This window comes from Tasmannia lanceolata, unplaced genomic scaffold, assembly GCF_043159265.1.
Source record: "Tasmannia lanceolata isolate RefF3 unplaced genomic scaffold, GAP_Taslan_0.1 ptg000016l, whole genome shotgun sequence".
Classification (NCBI taxonomy): domain Eukaryota; kingdom Viridiplantae; phylum Streptophyta; class Magnoliopsida; order Canellales; family Winteraceae; genus Tasmannia; species Tasmannia lanceolata.
Genome location: NW_027518693.1, coordinates 10,727,342 through 10,749,057, shown reverse-complemented (window position 1 = coordinate 10,749,057; position 21,716 = coordinate 10,727,342). Strand labels below are relative to the sequence as shown.

The 21,716-nt window shown below is 39.7% G+C and overlaps 1 pseudogene across 1 annotated transcript; it reads right to left on the bottom strand.

Moving 5' to 3' along the window:
- Window positions 1–6,928: 6,928 nt before the first annotated feature.
- Window positions 6,929–15,343, bottom strand: LOC143847880 (purine permease 3 pseudogene; annotated as a pseudogene). Its single transcript, XR_013235253.1, has 2 exons — window positions 14,474–15,343; window positions 6,929–7,351 (listed from the first exon to the last, which is right to left on the bottom strand). The product of XR_013235253.1 is annotated as a purine permease 3 pseudogene (transcript).
- Between the last annotated feature and the right edge of the window lie 6,373 nt (window positions 15,344–21,716).

The following is a 21,716-nucleotide window of genomic DNA, read 5'->3' as shown; positions in this document are numbered from 1 at the left end:
GATAAGCACACAATCAGCAAGCAGAATATGGTCACCACGGAGATGTAATCACATGAAGGACTGACCATTAATGACGACGCTTGGTCATGGGTTGGATTTGCGACCAAAAGATATATCATGGCTATAGAGACACCGAACAAGCCATCGACCAGATCTAAGACACAACAAAGAATGGATATACAATCAAAAGGGCAGCAAGTAGAATGTGGCCATGAGAGTGACAAGTACGGGCCACCCGTCAGGTGAATCCGAAAGAATGCACATATAATTGATTAAACCAGGAATCCCCACTAGAAATGGGTCCTAATCTAATCAACCGACAGAATCATATACACACAAGAGATATGTACAATCTGAGGACGAGATGACAGATTATGGTTTCAACAATGGCAAGGGAAATGACACCAACCAAATCAAGAGAATATAGATATGATGAATTAGACCAGGAATACCCACTGAAAATGGGTCCTAATCTAGACAATCAACTCAACAAATGGTGTAGGTACAAGAAGGTAACTAGAAATCGACTCAGCAAATAAGTTATGTACAAAGGAACGACACAACTATACACTCGAGAGACAAAAGGCAGACCATGGTCAGAATAATGATAGAGAAAAATTACTGACCATGTCCGAAGGCTGGGGAATGAAACAATGTGGCTAATGGATAAACCAGAAAACTTCATTGATAGACAGGCCCTGGTCTAACAGCTAGCAAGAAGAATGGATAACAAAGAATCAAGAAATGAACACAGGCCATAAAAGGTGGTGAACAAGAATCATCAGCCTGATCCAAGAAAGAAATAGTGAACAAACTCTAATCGGTGATAATAGACCAGAAAACCTCAGTGGAAAGTAGGCCCTGATCAGACGGCCGACAAAACGGATATAAATCCGAGATACAGGAATAATCATATGATAAAGATGACAGGGTAGACAGCGATCTGGATGATGACCAAGCAAGAGCAAGAGTCATTGACCGGGTCTGAAAGAATGGTATGACTGAAATAGATAAAGAAACCTTATTCGAAAGGATAAGCCCTAATCTAAGAATAATACAATATACATACATATATATACATATATATACACCCTAACCAGGGGCACCAGCCCTAATCTATCTAACGGAGTCGAGAAAGTCTCGACTCGCGACAGACCAGTGAGTGTACTAGAACCGCGCTGTAGCCACATAAAGTGAGCTACCCTAGTCTACAAATGGGACAAGGCTCCTAACTCTAAGCTTCACATGTGTGAGCAACACATGTTCAACCCCATATGAATGCAATATACTTATATAAACACGGGTACTTCCTAGTTGGATTTCACTAAGTCAATACGTATATACATAATATATAAAACAAAGTAGGGCTCCGGACTCAATCTAATGGGTACTATGCGTATGAAACATACTTAATATGTATAACAAAAGTACGCCCAATGTTATACATAGTATGCTTCATTGCTCATCGGCTGCTGTAAACACAAGTACGCCCAGTGTTTACGGCTGCAGCACCGGCGCATAGCTTGGAAATAGATTCAACAGTACCATCAGGGTGTAATGACATCCCAGTCGGGCACGCATTCAATCTATCCCGTGGAGCCAATAATAATGAAAAACAATGAAATAAGTAAAGAATAAACAATATGATAACATATGATGTGCAGTGTGTGAATCCCTTGTTTTAATTACGCACCTATCTGGTGCCCCTGGATTCTAACGATAGAATTCCCATTTAAAATGATTTTAGCTCAAATTTCTCCGAAGTTAGTAAAAATAGCATTTTTATAGAGTTAGGCAATGTTTCAAGAACTCCCCAGCAGAGTCGCCAGCCTGTGGACCCCGATCCTGAGGACGATGCCGAGGGACGCGAGATCCCTCCTGCAATCCTCTAAGATCTCCACAACGTGAAGGAGAGCTCTGCCAAGGAACTCTCGAAACGGATGCCACCCTCACAGCATAGCATGAGTGGCGACATAAAAAGAAAGAGATACATCCTGATCCGGAGCCAGGGCTCGAAACCAAGATATATCTGAAAATATAACTCAGAGTCGCCATCCATGGACACGCCATGGAACCAAAACAAATGCTCTGTTTGCAATGGATAACCAGAGATACAGAAGGTCCGTGCCTGATGACGAATGGAGAAGGTCCGAAGAGCGCCCCCAATTCGCCCGAGTGCGAACACTTGGTCTCTTATGCCATTTATTATTAACCTCGAAGAGTTTTGGGCAAAAAATCATGTGAAATGGGAACGATCCTCAGGAGTCGTCTATCTAAACATGCATTTCCTGAGAATAGAAATAATAAACACATAAAAAACAAATGAAAGAGGTGCCACCTAAATATTGCTAGGTTGTGAGTGACATACCTAACTGGTGTCTAAGTTCTGGTGGACAAACACATGCATGCTACAGCTACAGGTATAAGGTTTGCACAAGAAAGTAAGAAAACACAACAAAATATACAATATAACAACACCACAAAAATCCTAAGACTCTAAAACAATTTAGCCCGAGCCTTCGGATGGTCTGATGTTCATCCAAAGAAGCCTACGTATCCCCGCCTCCACGAGAATCAAGGCAACGTAGTTCTTCGCACCTATTCTAAACTAGGATGCCTAAGACACCTAGACCTCTATCCTAGACTCGATCTAAAAGACCGGACCAGTTATTAAAGCTTCTTATGCGATTATTTAAATTCCAATGGATCGTAGATTTTAGGATACCCTATATGCCCTTACTAAATGCAGGTTAGCCCTAAGCTAATGCAGGTGGTTCCTACAACCTGTGTAACTAGGCTGTATTTCCTAAGGAAAACAATGGGATCACTAGCGCATCTTAGACCTAGTCATCAGTCGGCAATCTGAATCGCCAACTGACCGGACGGAGGCGTTCCTATAACTCTAGGACAAACCCCTAACTCTAAAACAAACACAAACAAACACACAACACATCAAAGACGAACTCCTACCTCTAAAACTCTCTATCTAGGACAAACTCCTAACTCTAGAGGAAGATTTTGTTGAAAACAAGGTTTTGAAGAAAACGGGTTAAAGCATTTATTTACAAAGTTTGGCTGGACTTGGGATATAAATCCCAAGCTGCACTACGTACCTCGTGAAAGAGGATCAAGCCAACGTAGTTCGAAACGAACTCTCAAACTACGCTTCTACAAGAAACACTCACACTTCAGATTTTTTAAGGTTTTTTATATTTTCAAATGTTTTTGATATTTTTAAAGTTTTTCAAATGTTTTTGAGTTTTAAATTTCTAATGTTTTTGGATTTTAAAGCTTTTCCAATGCTCTTAGATTCTTAAATGTTTTCACCCTTCAAGAGAACACGCAAGCATAACCACAAACTAGGGCAAAGCCCTAAATCAAAAGGGAAAACCCCGAACAAACAACAAGCGTCTCAAAGAGACGAACCACAACACGTAAAGAAGTGTCTCAAGAACAGAGAAAACAATCTAAGATCCCAAGCAGGGAAGGCTCTATATGACTGAGTTAGTCTCAAACAAAGATGAATGACAACAAATCTAAAGGCGAACTACTAACTAACACACTAAAGAACGGAGCACAAATGAGTCAGAGACTCACTAAAAACACTACCAAGAAAGGGGTAAAAATGAGTCAAAGACTTGCCAGGAGGAAGGGTTATTCTAACATGAGGCTAGATAAGCCTCCTAAAGGGGAAACTCTCTTATATGAGACAAGGCTTGTCTCCGAGACTTAAATGATGTAAAAGGGAATAAGAGACCCTGTGCACATTTGGCAAAGGTAAAACACCCAGCCGGGCCGGACAGCTACTTAGCCCTAGGGTGCAACAAATGTGCGCCCAGTACCCCATAAGGGTAGGAGTATGAAGCCAAGCCGAGTAGGGAGTTCTCCCAAAAACCAAACAACGCACAAAGAGGAGAACTAGCAAGAGAATGAGACCGGGCGGGTCTCCCAAACACACACAAAGATGGGCTCCAAAGGTTCCTAAAGGAATTTTGAATCTACAGGCTCTTTAGGAATCTCGAATTCTTTTGGGTTTGTAGAAATTTTTAGAATTTTCTTGAAGCTTTTAATTATCTTGAGGCTTTTAGTATGTGTGTGGTTTCTTTTAGGTTGTTTGTTTATAAGGCTTTAGTTTCACTTGCAACTTTTAGTGGTCTTTTGGTTGATGGCTTTTAATAGGTTTAAATTGGTAATTTTAATGGGTGAATTTTGGGTTTGTGGCTTTTAGGTTGGGTGTATTTTAGATTTGTGCCTTTTGATTTTTGTTTGGAAAAGGACGTTAACACAACCATGTTTTGACAATTCCACATATTCGACATTGACCATTAAAAGTTCCAACAAATGCAGCCCACTAAAACTGTCATAACTCTTTAACCGCTTGGCTAAATTGAATGCACGAACATGCGTTGGAAAGATCATTTAGAGGGCTACAACTTTGTAGTTCAGCATTGTTTGTGAATTTGTGATTTAGAGGTTCGAAATTGGGTCACAAGATGGGCAGCCAGCGCTATGGCGGGAATGATATTGGCACCGCCATATTTTTGTCTTATCATTTCTTGTCGAATAATGGGCTGCGATTATCCTTTGGGAAAGTAGGTTGTGTCTCCTTTTAACTGAAAAGGGGTTGTGACTATCAAATTGAGACGGGTTGTTTTGTTTATCAATTTAGAAAAGGAAAGGGTATTGTTATCAAATGATGCTCGAATGGGCTAATGTTGCAATTGGATTTTTTTTTGTTTTAGGGGCTGTTTGGGAATGGAAAATATATTCTAGGGGCTGTTTGGGAATGAAATTTGTAATTCAATTTACTGTTTATTGGTGGATTTTAATTTCCAAAGAGGGTTTGTTAGTGGATTTTATGTGTATTCGAATTGGAGGGGTGTGGCTTTATCAAAAGTGGAATTTGGTGGACTGTTGGGGGTTACAAAAGTTGGTTCTAAAATTGAATGGGTTTTGCAAAATTGGGTTCTTGGTTACGAAATTGGGTCCTTGAGCTACGAAAATGGGTTTTTAATTTAAGTTTTGGACTGTGTTGTGGTTGCAAAATTGGGTGGGTTTCGGATTATTGATTTTGCCCAAAATGAACCGAAAATCCCATGAGCCTAAGATTCAAGATCCCTCACAAAGAGTTAATTAATGAACATAAAACAAAACTTGAACAAAACAAGATTATCTAATAAGAAAAACTTACTCTTAATAACATGTATCTAAGTCAAGAAAGAAACTAGGAAAAAAAAAAAAAACTAGTACTCACCTGAGAGAGGGTATGAGGAGACTGCTCCAAAGATGGGATCAGAAGGTTATTTGTCCATGTTTTAGTCAAGAGGAAAAACTTTCTTTTTTCCAACCATCCTCCCTTGAGAGAGAAAGAGCTGTAGATATGGATATTGAGAGGGATGTGAGATGAGAGCTTGAGAGGGTGAGAGGTTGCTGTTGAGAGGGTGAGATTGAGAGCTTGAGATCATGAGAGTGAGTGAGAGAGAGAGAGAGAGAGAGAGAGAGAGAGAGAGAGAAAGAGAGAGAGAGAGATGCTCTTCTTTTTCTTTTTTCTTTTTTCTATGGGCTAGAGAGGTGAGACCTCTTGTTTGAGGGAAAGGGTGAGAGCTCCAAAGGGTGAGAGGGTTGTTCGGTCCCCCAACTCCCCCCAAGGCCACTCCATCTCTCCCACAGCAACTCTCTTTGTACATCACCTCCTCTTCCTTTTTTTTTTTAATTTTTTTTTCTTATGTTGCCACCTCTCCCAAAAGGAATTTCGTGGGTTGCCTCATGCCAAGATTCCCACCATGCCTTCTTTCCATAAAATATTATTTATTCCCTAAATAGTGTATAGAAGATGCCATCAATGTTTTGCATATAATTTTTATTTATTTTAGCAAATGTGATGCAATCATTTTAAAATTGATATTTTAAGCATGCACTCATCATTACACTATTTCTCAAATTAAAACCCGTGTGGCTCCATGCAAGGGAAGAAGAAAAATACTACCTTTTGCTTCTCTTTTCTTTCTTTTTTGCTATTTTAAACAACACCTCATCATTTCCCATGTTCAAAACCATGTGGCCTCTATGCAAAGAAAAATGTTACATGCTTCTCTTTTCTTTCTTTTCTTTTTTTAAATTGCTACTTTAAACAACACCACATCATTTCCCATGTTAAAAACCGTGTGGCCTCTTTCAATTTTTTTTATATTTAGCTTTAATAAAATACCCCTCCATGAAGTGTTGTACAAGCAACCCTTTTCTTCTCTTAAATCATTTGCCATATGATCCAAACCGTCCAAGCAATATGCCACTGTCTATATGGATTGCGCCCCCTTAAATCATTTCCCTATGACGATCCAGACCATCCAATTGATGGGTCCCAACCTAAGTAGGTTGTGGCCTCCTAAATCATTTCAATGGGCTGATCTGATCTGTACAATTGATGGGCTGAAATGTAAGTTGGTTACACCCTCGAAAATCTCTTCTATGGGATGATCTGAAGCATTCAAATAATTGGCTATCAAGTGATAGGCTTGGATCACTCATAATGTGGGCCCCCTGAGTCTCTCCCATTGGCTGATCCGAACCGTTCATTTGATGGGCGACAATTGATGATCTTGATCATTCAAATAATGGGCTGCGATGTGATTAGTTGTACCCTTGAAATTATCTCCGTAGAATGATCCACCTTGTCCAATTGATGGGCTGCCATCTTAAGATTTTTATTTTTCATAATAATGGGCCCATGCCAGACGAAATACGCTATGCCCTTTCGGATTTATACTGCGCACCCACTCTCAGCTCGTCCTATCTGCCAAATCAAATTGGATTTTATCGAAATTTAGCGGGGACCTCGGTGGGACCATAAGCTGCTTCAGGGTTCAATTTGGGACCCCAACTCACTGATTTGACGAGACTCGCACAGACAACGCAAACTTGGGTCTGGTCAAAATGGGGTGTCTACAGATTGCATGCCTTGATTCGCACTGCGCCGGTCCGTTTCGTCCGGCACCTTTGTACACGAGTCGGCGATGACTCTCAACATAAGCTTTTCTTTCTCTCTAGCTGCAAGCTTTTCTTTCTTCATTTTCCTCATCTCTCCATACGAGTAGGAGGCAAATCCCCAAAGAGAAAGAGAAAGGGAAACGCCCTTTTCAGCACCGAATTTCTCTTTGTAGATGAAGACGGCTAAGACCTCTGTGACAGGGATAAGAGCTGCAATGATAACTCCCGCGTGCAGAGATGAAGAAGACGAGATAATACCCACCATTCCTAGGAACCAGAACTGCCAAACAATTGCAATCACGGCGAGAAGCGCGTAATATTTCACCTCGCCAAGCTCAAATTCTCTTTCTTCTCTTGGAATAATCTGTAACATATATGTTATAAACCCATGAGAGAGAGAGAGAGAGAGAGAGAGAGAGAGAGTTTCTTTCCTAGGATTAGCTCCACAAGGTTGATGCAAAGATGAAGTAGATATTGCTTATTGCTTTAAACACTTCTCTTCCTGCTTTGTATGAAAATCTATTAACTATGCCACTTTTTGAGAAGGATACGGTGAAGCCAAAAGAAGAAGTCACAGTGATGCTATTTGTCAAACTAGATTAGGAGAAGGCCAAATCGAAACGATGGTCAAGATCATAAATTGGTTGTTCATAGTAAGAATCAAAGAATAAGGTAATCTTATAAGAGAACGTTGTAATAGAAGAATGGAAGGTAAAGAGAGAAGTACAAATTGGGTGATTCAGCAAATATTGAATAAGTTAAAAACTGTGAGCTCTAGCCAAAAATTCACCAAAGAAAACAATATGGTGGAGTGTTTAGCTTTGGAGCAAATCCAGATTGAACCGCAGAGGCAAAAGATCAGCAGGGATAATTGGATTTGGTGGGAACGTCCGATGATTGGTTCGCTCAAATTGAACATTGATGGAGCAGCCAAGGGAAACCCAGGAGAGTCGGGAGGCGGTGGAGTTATGCGAGATGCCAAAGCAAAAGTTATATTTGCTTTTGCGTTCTTCTACGGGACATCTACCAACATGGTGGCTGAAGCGAGAGCTCTATTGGACGGCCTTAGGCTATGCAAAGCCTTTGGGTTCAAGAATTTCGTAGTAGAGTCAGACAGCAAAGTTCTCATGGATTTCATCTCTAAGAAAGGAAGCCACCCTTGGTCCATCTCTTTCTTCTGGCCCGAAATCATAGACCTCATGGACTTCTTGGGCCCTCATCATCAGCACCAGTTTAGAGAAGGTAACCAAGTGGCAGATGCTCTTGCAAATGAAGCTTGTAAATCTAGATCTCATCAAATTTTCCATGGATGGTCAGAAATGCCTCGCATAGCCCGGGGGGCTGCAAGATGCGACACTAATGGTTTTCCAAATATTCGCCCAAGCAAATGATCGAAGCAGGTGGTGTTGTGTAGGGTCTTTGGTACCCCTTTGTTTGTCGTGGTCTAGAGGGCTGGTTGTTTGCCCTCCTCTTGTATTGTGCCTTCAATAAATAATATGCAGAGGCCCCGCCCCGGGGTCGCATTCCTTTCCGGGTTAAAAAAAAAAAAAAAAAAAAAAGGTAATCTTATAAGAGATCTAGAAATGATAGTTCGAGGTCCATGATTTGCAAAAAAAAGTGTGCAGTGCTATCTGTTGGGGTTCCACGCAAAAGCAAATAGTCCCACATCGGTAAAGTGATGAGGATGGGGTGGGTTATAAGGGAATGGGCACCCTCGCTCTAAAAGCTACCTTTTAGGGGTGAGTTCTACCCGTTTTGATTCCCTACACTATCATTACTTATTTATGGTTAGATCAAGTAGAATTATTTGAAACCAGCTGACAATTCAGATAATGGTGTTGAAATACGCTGGCAACGTTAATGAATGAGCATAATGAGATGATTGAAGATAATGACCTCTGCAGGTAAAATTACTGATGTAGATGATTTGATCTTACATATTGGTTACTCTGTTCATGCATGCTCCAAAAAAAATATTTGATATATTCCAAGAGAGAAGGATATGTTTTATGTTCTTGGGTGACTAATCTACTTTTGACGTAAAGGAATTTGGAAATATGAAGATCATAATATTCAATGAAGGGGTACACAATTTGAGTTGTACAATGTATGTCACAAAGAATCTAGTGTCTCTTGCCCGGTTAGACTCCATCGGTTGTAAGTATTTAGCTGGAAGTACATTTATAAAAATCACGTGTGGATATATATATATATATTGTATCGTTTGGTGAGAACTACAGTCGATTATTGAAAATAGAGAAACGTGGGCACACACAAGGTTTCTTATGCAAAGACGAGTAATCTGAGTGCAGATGATGGTAAGGTGGTGACAATTTCTAGTAGTAGGGAAGACGAGCCGAGAGTTACTCCGAACAAGCTACAGATGTACGCCGTTGAATGAGTTTGTTGGAATCAAGACCGACATTAATTTGTATAGCTGGTGATGATATACGGTCGATGGATATTTGCAGTGCTCGCAAAAGGGTGAAGAAGCCAACAAAAACTATTTAGAGTGGCTAAGAAACAAGCCATGGTGGAAATTATTGGAATTTGTTAACTAACCAACTTCTTAAGCTTTTGGAGAAAGGCGTTATTTATTTCTTATACTTTAACACTGCCCCGCACGTGTGGCCCACTTGGCAAACACGTGGCACATGTGGTCCCACTTTGGGTTGATCATCGCATGTGGATTTTTGCTATCCGGGAGGGTTTGAACTCGAGACCTTTGGCTTTGATACCATGTTAACTAACCAACTTCTCCCTTTTGGAGAAAGGCGTTATTTATCTTTTATACTTTCATGCAATTTAATTTTCTAATGGGATTAAGAAAGAGAGATAATTGCTTTGGTTGGTTTCTAAAATCAAGGGATTTGTTTTTAAGTTTCTTTGTTAGTAGAGGAGATAAAGAAATTGAAAGAGAGTAAAAGAAATGAGGTTTTAGTGTGGAAAAGAGAAGAGAATATCCCATCGTACTCTTGTGCTCTGTTGCTTATAGCTAAAGATGACCTCTCCGTAAATGTAGGCAACCTGGTCGTAAAACTCGGATCATCCTTGTGTGACTTGTGATCTTTTACTATATTTAGGGACTTGCTAGGCAACTTCGGAGAAAGACATTTTGCAGCTGGCTTTTGCATGTGAGTTGGAAGTCCAAATTGGGTGTCGACCTGGAAATGCCTTATTAAATGTCTAAATCCATGAGAAGTGAGAAGTACCCTCAAAGTGGACAGTTAGAAGCTATAGAGAAGCTGGAAATTGTAAGTCCAAATTGGGTGTCTACCTGGACATCTTTCATGACTAATCATAATTTGCTGATTTTGGCATAGGGAAGTGATATATTCACCCTTTTTTTTTTTATAACTTGGGAGAGCCCCTCTCGTGTATTTATGACAATTCTTACACCACAGGGGGCTGTCCCAAGTAAAAAAAAAGTGGCAAATATATCATTTACCTTTGGGATATTGTGCTCTAAATTACTACTAGGTTTGTGCGTACAAAATCAGAAAGACGCTTCCATATTTGGATTGTTAACGGGTCACCGCAGAGGGCTGTTTTGAGCCGTAAAGTCATAACACTTAGGCCATGTTTGACAACCATGAAAAATTTAATTTCTCAAGTGGTGAGAGAGGGCTGGAGCGGTTTAGAGAAGGAGAGAGATTTGTAAGTGCAGGAATGACTAGATGAAGAAGCGGCTAAAAAGTTAAAACTTCACTCACATGTTGAGTGGAGACCTCTATTAATTTATTCCCCCTCAAATCACTCCTCCATAATAGCATGTATTATTCCGTGCCCTACGTCTTTCTCACAACTTGTGAAACTAAATTTATCATGAAAAAAACAGGGAGATAATTTTTTCGACTCCGGTAGGATAATGCGCCCTTTTAATGTGAATAGTAGCAGACTTTAAGGAGGTGTATTATCCTACAGGGGGCGAAAAAATCATCGCCTAAAAAATAGTCGTCAAACTCTTCCACGCCGTGAGTGTACTAATTTCCTGATAGAGACAAAGTTCTAGATCATCACAACCCAAAGTACTGGATGTTGCTCCAATCGAATAGAGGATACATGCAAAGATGAAAGTAGGTCTGTGGGCCTATTACGATAAGGAAAACAATGATAGTTCAATTTTTTTTGGGTATTGATAAAATCGCACCCTTAAATGTGAATTGACGTTAAAAGCCGTAAGGGCCCGTTTGGATACCTCATGCATTTGTATTTTGATTTGGATTTGAGTTTTGGATACAAAACATATCAATCATCTTCATGATCATGTTTTAAGAGAGAGAGAAAGAGAGAGGAGGGAGGGAGGGAGGGATGTCTCGCTGCTGCCGGAGCAACGTCGAGGAGCAGCGATGGTGAAGGAAGTTGCCACAAAAAATGATCTCCAAATAATGTCTCGCAGAACATATTTGAAAATCGAAATTTTTTGCACTGTTGTAGCTGATTTGGAAATCTAAGTATCTGATCCAGTTCAAAATATCAACTAAATCCAAATTTAAATCTTGTTGGTATCCAAACGTGGCCTAAAAGTCTGCCACATACTCTCCTTTAAATGTGTGCGAATTATCTACAGGGGATGCGAATTTATCATCCCCCTTTTTTTTTACTCTATGACTCAAAATCCCAAATCTTTTAATCAGACTAATCAATGACACTTTATATGCTGCGTGAGCTTCAAGTTTAGCATTTTTGAATAAGTACAGTGGGCCCACATCATAGGATGATCCGTACCGTTCATTTGCTGTGTCACAATGTAAATAAGCTGAACCCACTAAATCATCTTCACACAACGATCATAAGCCTTCGATCTCTAAAAGTATCTGTAATATGCGGTCTCTTTTTTTTTTTTTTGAAATGGTAAAATTATATATTGAAGGAAGAGAAACCGAGATGGTTCTCAATGATTACATTAAAAGATAAAACACCAAAATAAAATGACTCAAGGCGGAAAATAGTCGAACCATTCCAGACCCAACCTAGGCACACCCGATCTAGCTAGAGCATCTGCTTCACCATTAGCAGATCTCCTTACATTATTAAAAGCTATAGAAGATCCGAAGGTTAAGTCTGAGATCTCATCAAAGAAGGAGAGAAACCTCCAAGGAGGGTCAACCTTTCCCGAAAGCCAACTGATCACATTTAAGGAATCCCCTTCTACAACCACCTTATTATAGGACTCTTTATTCAGATGCTTGATGCCATGGAAAGCCGCCCTAACCTCCGCTTCACTAGAATCACATATTCCAATAGGACCAGAATAGGCCCACATGACCAAACCAGAAGAACCTCTGCATAGACCCCCAACACCTGAAGGACCCGGATTGCCTAAACAAGAACCATCAAAATTTAGTTTAATAAAATCATTAGGAGGGGCTTCCCACTTTTGAACAATCATGGATCTTCTCTTCCTATCATTGCACACTATCCGCCAACCCTCCCAGAGATCAAAAGCCGATACAAATCTAAACAAAGGAGTACTTCTAGCCCACAATATGGAGACCGCAATAATTTTGATGTAAAGTCTATACGGAGATTTAGCCACCCCATCAAACACCCTAGAATTCCTTTCTTTCCACATAACCCACCAAGAGGCCAAAAGACAAATCTTCCATAAAACCTTCCCTTTCTTCTTCCAAGGGTTCGACTCCCAACTCTTAATCACCTCGGGGATAGATTTCAAAAAAACCCAGCATATTCCAAACCGCAATAGAATAAGGCCCCAAACCTCTCTAGTTACCCTGCAGTGGATAAAAAGATGATCTATAGACTCTCCATCTTCCAAACATAAGGGACAATGGTCCACTAACCACATCCCTCTTTTTCTAAGAAAATCCATAGTTTGAATGTGACCACGACTCACTGCCCAACCAAAAAAGGAAACCCTAGGAGGGCACTGAAATGACCATACCTTGGCTGAAATAGAAGGTAAACCACATGGCACGAGTTGAAAGTAAAAAGATTTAACTGAAAAGAAACCCGATGGATTCCAGATTCAGATTCTTCTATCAGACCCAAACCTCTTGATATAACACCCTTCAATCAACTTTCGCAATTGAGCAATAGAAGCCAACTCTCTAACAAAGAAATTTCTTCTGAAACTCGGATTCCAGATCACCCCAAGCTCAGACCGATCAAAACAATCGGCAACCAACGCATTCTTTTGAGAAGCAACCAGAAATAGACCTGGAAAGAGCTCCTTAAGCGGCTCAACCGAGCACCACGGGTCCAACCAAAATCTGATACGATCACCCAAATAAACTTTAAACCGAATACCTTTCTCAAACTCATGACTCAACCTTTGAATATCTCTCCAAATTGTCAACTTTTTATTTTTCAAAACACAGGCAGATTGCCAGTTCCCATTCAGAAAACCATACTTGCTCCCAACCACCTTAACCCACAAAGAAGATTGCTCCACTCCAAAACGCCAAAGCCATTTACCTAAGAGAGCATGATTAAATTTTTTTACTCTTCTAATACCCAAACCTCCACACTTGATCGGAAGACAAACCGATTCGCACTTCACCAGAGGGATGCCTTTCTTTTTATCAGAGCCTCCCCAAAGAAACCTACGTTGGATTTGCTCAATTCTCAACGCCACACTCACAAGACATTTAAACAAAGAAAGAAAATATACAGGAATATTAGCCAACACTGCCTTAACCAAAGTCAACCTTCTTCCTTTAGATACTAAATTTCTTTTCCAAGTTTCCAGTCTTCTCTCAATTCTTTGTATTATAGGATCCCATAAAGATTTATGTGGTCTACCAACCCCCAAGGGAAGACCTAAGTAAGAAGAGGGCAGGGAATGATTTACATGGTACAGCCTATGGAGATGATTGACATGGTACAGCCTATTTATGTTGTAGGCAAACTAATGAACGATTTGCATCATCATACGAAGTGGAACCCTTCATAGAACTTGAAAAAAATAAGGCAAATCTCATCAATCAAATACTCCCCAAAAAATCTGAGTGATATGGTGCAAGCCCATATAGTACAATATTTTTCCAAAAGTACTGTACCCCGTACACCATAGGATGATCCAAACCATCAATTTGATGGACCACAACATACACACCTTGCGTCCCAAAAATCATTTCCATAGAATGATTCAAACCCTTAGATCTATAGAGGTTTCCATCATATGCAGTTCCTTGAATAGATCGTATGGCTAGGATCATCGATCATCCTATGGAAATAATTTTTGTGGCACAACTTACTTACGCTGTGGCCCATCAAATGGACGGTTTGGATCATCCTATGGTGTAAGCCGTACAGTTTTTTTTCAAAAATACTTGACCATACCAGCTTACACCATATAAAATCTCCATTGATGTACTATCGAAATGAGAAATTTGAGAGATATTTTTTTGTCACATTGCAGATGGTAGTGGCCCTTTAACCAATGGGATGATTAGTTCCATGTGCCCAATCTAGCTGTTCTTGTCCTTTCTAGAGAGAGAGAGAGAGAGAGAGAGATTCATACCTGAAAATCGTTATCTACCAACATCCCCAAAGTGCAAAAAGCTGTAGCAAAGAAAGACAACACCATCTGCATCTCCATAACCAAACTATACGTTATTTCCTGCTTTGCTTTAATATACGTAAGCTCCACCAAAGGAAACACTAGACCATACAAAGCAGCTGCACCAATAGTCATAAAAAACCCACACCAATACTTAAAATTCGTTTCATTTTTAGGTCTATCCCCATTCGTATGTAATCCAAGAATAATCGCTCCAACGGTTAATAAAACAACCGAATTTATCGAATAAGGACTGAATTTGTGCTTAACAATAACCAAAGCGAAAACCGCAGTAAAGGCTAAGTGGCTTGAGATGAGAAGAGCTGATGTAGAAACAGGAAGATAAGAAACACCAAAGGCGTATAAGTAATCATCCATACCAGTGAGAATTCCTAACACAAAGCAGGCTACGAAGAGACGAGGTGTAATGAAGAAGATCTTTGCGGCGTTACCATCTTTTAATCGACGGTTGTGATAACAGATTAAGAGAGGGATAAGCATAATTGGCCATCCACCTGTTTCGAGCCAGCTTGATAGCCATTTTCTTTTTCCACCACGTAAGAAGTATAGACGGAGGAGTAAGGGGCCACCAATGTTACCTATGGAAAAAATGATAGAATTTATCACTAGAAAGGCTGTTTTTGTGGCTTTGGTGAAGCCCTCTTTGTTGGGTTCTTGGGTTTGGGATGTTTCCATATCTTTCTCTATGTCTAGAGGGATGGGAGGAGGTGAGATTTGGTTGGTGTTAGACATGGAGAGAGGCAAACAAATTTAGAGAGAAGGGGTTTTTTGGTGGACTGAGAAAGTTAATGAGACTGAGTTTTGACTTGAATGGTAGTTCAGTTGGGGAGTGCAGAAGAAACTGAATGGTAGTTCTGTTGGGTTTTCTCGTGTTTCTTGTGTTTGGATTCTAAGTCTTTTCTTAAATTAGTACTGCCATTGAAGCTAGCTTTGGCCAGTCTACAATTGCGACAAAATTATAAAGATATCTTCGTAAGATTGATTCGTGTGAGGGGCCTGAGGGCACTGATTTCGTGTCCTCTTTGCTTCAATTTTCTGAAGGAAAAATTGCCAATGGGGGACATCAAAAAACGAGAATTGCCATCCGGGGACACACTTGTGAAAAATTATTAAAGAGGGTTGATAATCCCTTTTTGAGAGTTTGATAACCCCATTTAGAGGGTTGATAAGCCCCTTTTTAGAGACTTGATAACCCACATTTCGTCCCTCTCTAACAATTTTTCAAAAGTGTCCCCCCTTGGCAATTCTCTCATTTTGATATCGTCCATTGGCAATTTTCCGTGGGACCCATTGCAATTATAGTAATTAATTAATGGCAACTGATATATTCGTCCCCTCTTTTTTCCCTTGTCCATCACCCTATACTGTATTTATGACTACCCTTTTACACTACAAACGGGTGGCCCAAGAAAGAAAAAGGGGCGAATATATTATTTCCCTTATAGTGTCGAATAACTCGAAACTCAAGTCTTATAAAAAAAAAAATGATTTGACCAGTCAACAAGTCGGAAGGACTGAAAGTAACCCAACCCGGTTCATGTTTTTCTTTGCGTTCCGTCTTGAAACTTCAACCTTACATTTAGTAAACTCACACGACATTCAAACTGCTCACACGTTTTTAGTTCAAATTCTTTTGTGATCACGGACAGGTATTTGAGGAGGATGGGATGATTGGCGCACGTAAAGAAGAGGATGGACTCTACGTCTCTACCTATTGCAACTTCCAAATAAGGATTTTGCTAGGGCATTCTTTAGGGTGCACAGGGGACTCCTTAAGGTCAAGGTGCATTGAAAATGATATTTTACAATCATTTTACACATTTTTGGATCTTTGAAGTTTGAACACCCTTCTTTTGCATGAAAATAACTTATCAAATTTATAGTAACTAAGTAGTTACATGTTAATTTAATATTAATTTGATAACTGAGGACAAACTTTAGACACTAATCACAATTACAACTCTTAGGAAACGTCAAGCGTTTGCAGAATTTTTCTATTCAAATATATCACATTTAGTTCTTTAACATTTAAGAGACTTGAGTCAAAGTAATTTTTACATGAAACACCGTATAGTGTCATATGATCCTTAGGCCTCCTCCACTTCTCATCGGGTCACTCTTCCACAACTTACAGACTTCTTGGGGGAGTAGAGAGCCATCTATATATGCCGGAATTGCTGCTTATGTGAAAGCTCTTGCAATCTTTTATAAGTGGGAGGAGTTGAAATTTGTAGAGAAAAGAAGAGAGAACCCCCAAAATTTGTAGGGGCATTGTTGTGTTATTTAACTTATTTTCATAAAGCTTTACAGCCCTAATCACATGCTTATATAATAATATATGTTTCATAAGTCATAACTTCCCACACTGTCGTAGTCAAGACATGGCCAACAATCCGAGTAGAAGTATCTAATTTATGAGTTGAAATGCCGGTCCCATTTGTGTGTGTCTGTGTGTGTGGTGTCTTTGTTAGATGTAACTAACTTTGTATCTCTTTCTAACTGTAATAGAGATCTTTATATGAATAACAGGCTTTATCAGCAGCTATCTACTGGTTGAACTTACAGGTGGCAGCAAATCATTGATCGATTGACGGGTCCTGCTATGCTTCAATTTCCATTCTTCATTTTGATCCTCCTGTTGCTCAACAGAAGTATGGGTTGAGGTCTACATTGTTGGTGGTCTGTTAATGGTTTCTCTGAGCATCAAAACTCCCATCCAGCTCATCATTGGGAGGTAATAAGCTACTTAAACAATCAGTCTTTACTTCCTCATTCATTGGCTATGATCTCACCTCAGAAAGAACTGATCCTTGTTTGAAAGGTGGATCAAAACTTATGTATAGTACTTGTTCATTCATATTGAAATAATAGAGTTACATGTTTAATTTGAGGTTAATTCAGCCATTTTGTTGTTATAGTAAACATTTTTTTTGGGACTTGAGCCATCTCTGTATCGGTACAATGCAAATAGCAACCGGAAACAATCCAAGAAGGAAGACCAATTATGTGTCTTTAAAATTTATACATGTATGTAGCTTTCTGGACAGAAATTGCATGTGAATCTGTGGGTGGCCATGTTTGTACCATTCAAGATTTTATACAGAATGAAGTTATTCAGGAGCATATTCTGAGTCAGTGGTGGATTGATACCGTGGCTCTTTGAACTTCTTTGGATTAGTTCTGCTATGCATTGTCCTCTGTAGCGAGCCAGCACCCACCATTGTTGCATTGATATGGACACGGTAACTGGTCTGACATGGGTTCTCTCGTAACACTTCAACTCCCGTCCAAACATACAATAAGGGGCCGTTTGGATACATGGATTTTACAATCATAGATTATAAAATTATGTGGTTCTTGGGGAAGAGTAAACGTTGGGACCATTCACTAATTTATTGGTCCCCAACATAGATAGGCTGGGCCCTGGAAGTCTTTTCCATCAGAAAGTTATGAAGAACATGTAGGCTAGAGTGGGCCCACTTTGAATTACTTTTCCAACAGAACAATGATACAAAAATCTTCACAGTTGCAGGGACAGGATTGTCTAATGCAGGAGAGTTTTAGTCATGACCCATCCATTGTAAAGAACTAGGGATCGGCGTTTTCAATTTTGAGAACCGATTGTGAGTCCAAAACTGATAATTGTAGAAGTGCAACTCGGGTCAATTTTTGAGAATTTGGATTAAGTTTATACCATTTAATAGGGCGGGTTCTGCTTGATTCCAATTATTTTTTAGCAAAAGCTCAACCTGACCCGACTTAAGTTAATTGGACTCAATTATGTTTAATGTCAATGTTGTCCTTAACAGCCCTCCTAATATTGACAACTGTACCCTTAAAACAATGCAAGTCTTAAAAGGGATTTGTGTCGTATAATGCCCTATAATAACAAATAAAAATAAGAAAATAAAAATATAGTCTAAAATCCTATAGCTGAGTGTACATGTATTTTGGGTCAGTCTTGTATTGAGTTAGAATGGTCCATTTTATCTTAATTCAGTTTCAAACTCTCCATGGTCCTTACAATGTTCTTGGGAGAATAATGCGGGTGCTTAAGAGGGAAGAAAAAGAGAAATTAGATATCAAGAACACAACTTAGAGAAGAAGAAGAAAATGGGAGCAAAGCTCAACCTAATTGATATTCCATCAATTACATAAGTTAATCAACATCCAAAATCCCCTCTTAAGATAGTTTGTAACTCTTTAAATAAAAGAAAACCAAAGCAAACTCGTTCAAGCTCCTCCACTAGCTAGCTTAGGGACTAACATAATATTAATTGTATAAGAACTCACTAACTTTGACCGTTTCAAAAACTGCCATAACTTTCTACCCTATTGTCCAATTTTCAAGAACAAATACTTGTTGGAAGGATCTCAAAGAGACCTACAACTTTGTAGTCTACCACTTTCCATAATTCTAGCATTTAGAGATCCAAAAAAGAGATTAAAAAATGGGCCAGCATGTGGACCTCGATCCGAGAGAGGGGCGGGGGACGGGCCCCACACTGGTCTCTATGGATCATCCACGTGAATGGAGAGCTCTACCAAGGAACTCTCGAAAGAAGAAATGCCTCTCACAGTATGAGTGGCGATATAAAAGGTGAGATACCTCTCGATTCGGGGACTAGCCCAGATTCGAGGCGTACCTTAAACAAAGAAGAGTCGCCATCCAAGGAAAAAGGCAAATGGGCCCTGGATCCCATACTATGCTCTGTTGCAACGGATAACCAGAGATTATAAAAAGAGGGTTCGTGCCTGGTTACGAATTTGGAAGGTCTAAAGAGCACCTCATCCGCCCAAGTGTAAACACCTGGTCTCTTATGCCATTTATTTAATGATTTTGAAGAGTTTTGAGCAAAAGTCATATGAAATGAGAATCAATATCTCCGAGAAGACGTCTATCTAATCATGCATGTCTCGGAGATGAATTATAATCACACATAAAAAGAAATGAAATAAGTGTCGCCTAAGCAAAACTAGGTTATAAGTGACATGCCTAATGGGTGTCTAAGTTCTGGTGAACAAACACATGCATGACACACCAAAAAAAAGTATAAGGTCTGCGCAATAAAGTAAGAAAACATTGCAAAACATAGAAAATGACTCGATACCAAACAACCCTAAGACTCTAATCTATACCTAGGCCCGAGTCTTTAGATGATCTGATGTTCATCCAAAGAAGCCTACGTATCCCCGCCTCCACGAGAATCAAGGCAACGTAGTTCTTCGCACCTATTCTAAGCTATGATGCCTAAGACATCTAGACCTCTATCCTAGACTCGATCTAAAAGACCGGACTAATTCTTAAAGCTTCTTGTGTGATTATTTAAATTCCAATGGATTGTAGATTTTAGGACACCCTATATGCCCTAACTAAATGCAGGTTAGCCCTAAGCTAATGCAGGTGGTTCCTATAATCTATGTGTAGCTAGGCTGTATATCCTGAAGAAAACAGTAGGATCTATCGCATCTTAGACCTAGTCATCAATTGGCGATGTGGATCGCCAACTGACCGGACGGAGGCGTAGAACTCCTAGGTAGGACTCACTCCTAACTCTAACACAAACAAATAAAACACACAACAAACAAACAGATGAACGAGGGAGCAACTCCCGACTCAAAAACTCTCTAACTAGGACAAGCTCCTAACTCTAGAGGAAGATCCTTTCGAAGAAAACAATATTTTGAAAGATTTTTGTAATTTTGAAAGATTTAAAATGCTTATTTTTAAAGATTTGGCTGGACTTGGGATATGGATCCCAAGCTGCACTACGTACCCTGTTGAAAGGGATCAAGCCAACGTAGTTCGAAACAGATTTCCTAACTACTCCTAATGACTCAAGATTTTTGAGATTTTTTTTGGTTTTTTTAGATGTTTTTGTTGTTTTTTAAGTATTTTTGACTCAAGGGGAACAAATCCTATCATCATAAGGGGAGAACAGACTCCTGATATCCCGCAAAGGTTGGACAGCATCCTATGCTTTGCGGGGAAAAAGAACAGAAACACAGCTCTGCAAGGGTTGGACAGCATCCTATACCTTGCAAGAGTGGATAAAAACATGATACGATGAGAGGTAGAATAGAATCCTAACCCCTATGATGATAGAATTTGATTCCTGAACAAGAGGATTGACTCTCTAGACTAAGGACGGATTCCTGTGCTAGTGGACTAATCAAACTAAGATAAAGCTCAACAAGTAATAAGGAAAGACCTTGTGCATATTTGGCAAAGGTAAAACATCCAGCCGGGCCGGACAGCTACCTAGCCCTAGGGTGCAACAAATGTGCAACCCAATACCCATAAGGGTAAGGGGTATGATGCCAAGCCGAGTAGGATGTTCTCCCAAAACCAAATGATGCACAAAGAGGAGGTTTAGCAAGAAAATGAGACTAGGTAAGTCTATTAGACACAGAGGTAGGATAGAGAAGAATACTAACAAGGAAAAAGAGACCTTGTGCATATTTGGCAAAGGTAAAACACCCAGCCGGGCCGGACAGCTACCTAGCCCTAGGGTGCAACAAATGTGCAACCCAATACCCATAAGGGTAAGGGGTATGTTGCCAAGCCGGGTAGGGTGTTCTCCCAAAACCAAACGACGCACAAAAGGAGGGTTTAAGACCTGTGAGACTAGAGGTAGTCTTCTAGAGGTTAACTCAAGTTGATTCATTAATGAGACAACGCCTGTCTTCAAAGATTTGGATCTAAAAGACTAGGCAAGTCTTTTGAGAAAATAGAATGCTATTCGGACTGTGCAAGTCCCCTAGAGATGGGCTTGGGCTAGCGCCTTCATCGCCCTTGCAATGAAAGGGGATTCTAGTATCTAAAGAATTTAACAAAAATCTAAAAGACTGTGTTAGTCTATCAAAGAGAGAAGAAAAGTCTACCAGATAATCACAAATTCCATTCTATTCTTATAAAAATAAATCAAGTGCTAAGCAAAGAAGAATTCTCAATAAAACAATACACGATCTAAAACAATTATAAAATGATAAACAACATTAATTAGTCCAGACCAGCCGCTGGATAGCCTAATAAAGTAAAAACAATATCAAACACTTCAAAACCAACCACAAACCCCAATACGGGGACTCCAATGAAATCAGATGATGCTAAAGTAATCATCTGATATCAAATACACATGATAATATTTCTAATCCCGCCTTGAGATCAGACAGTACTCAT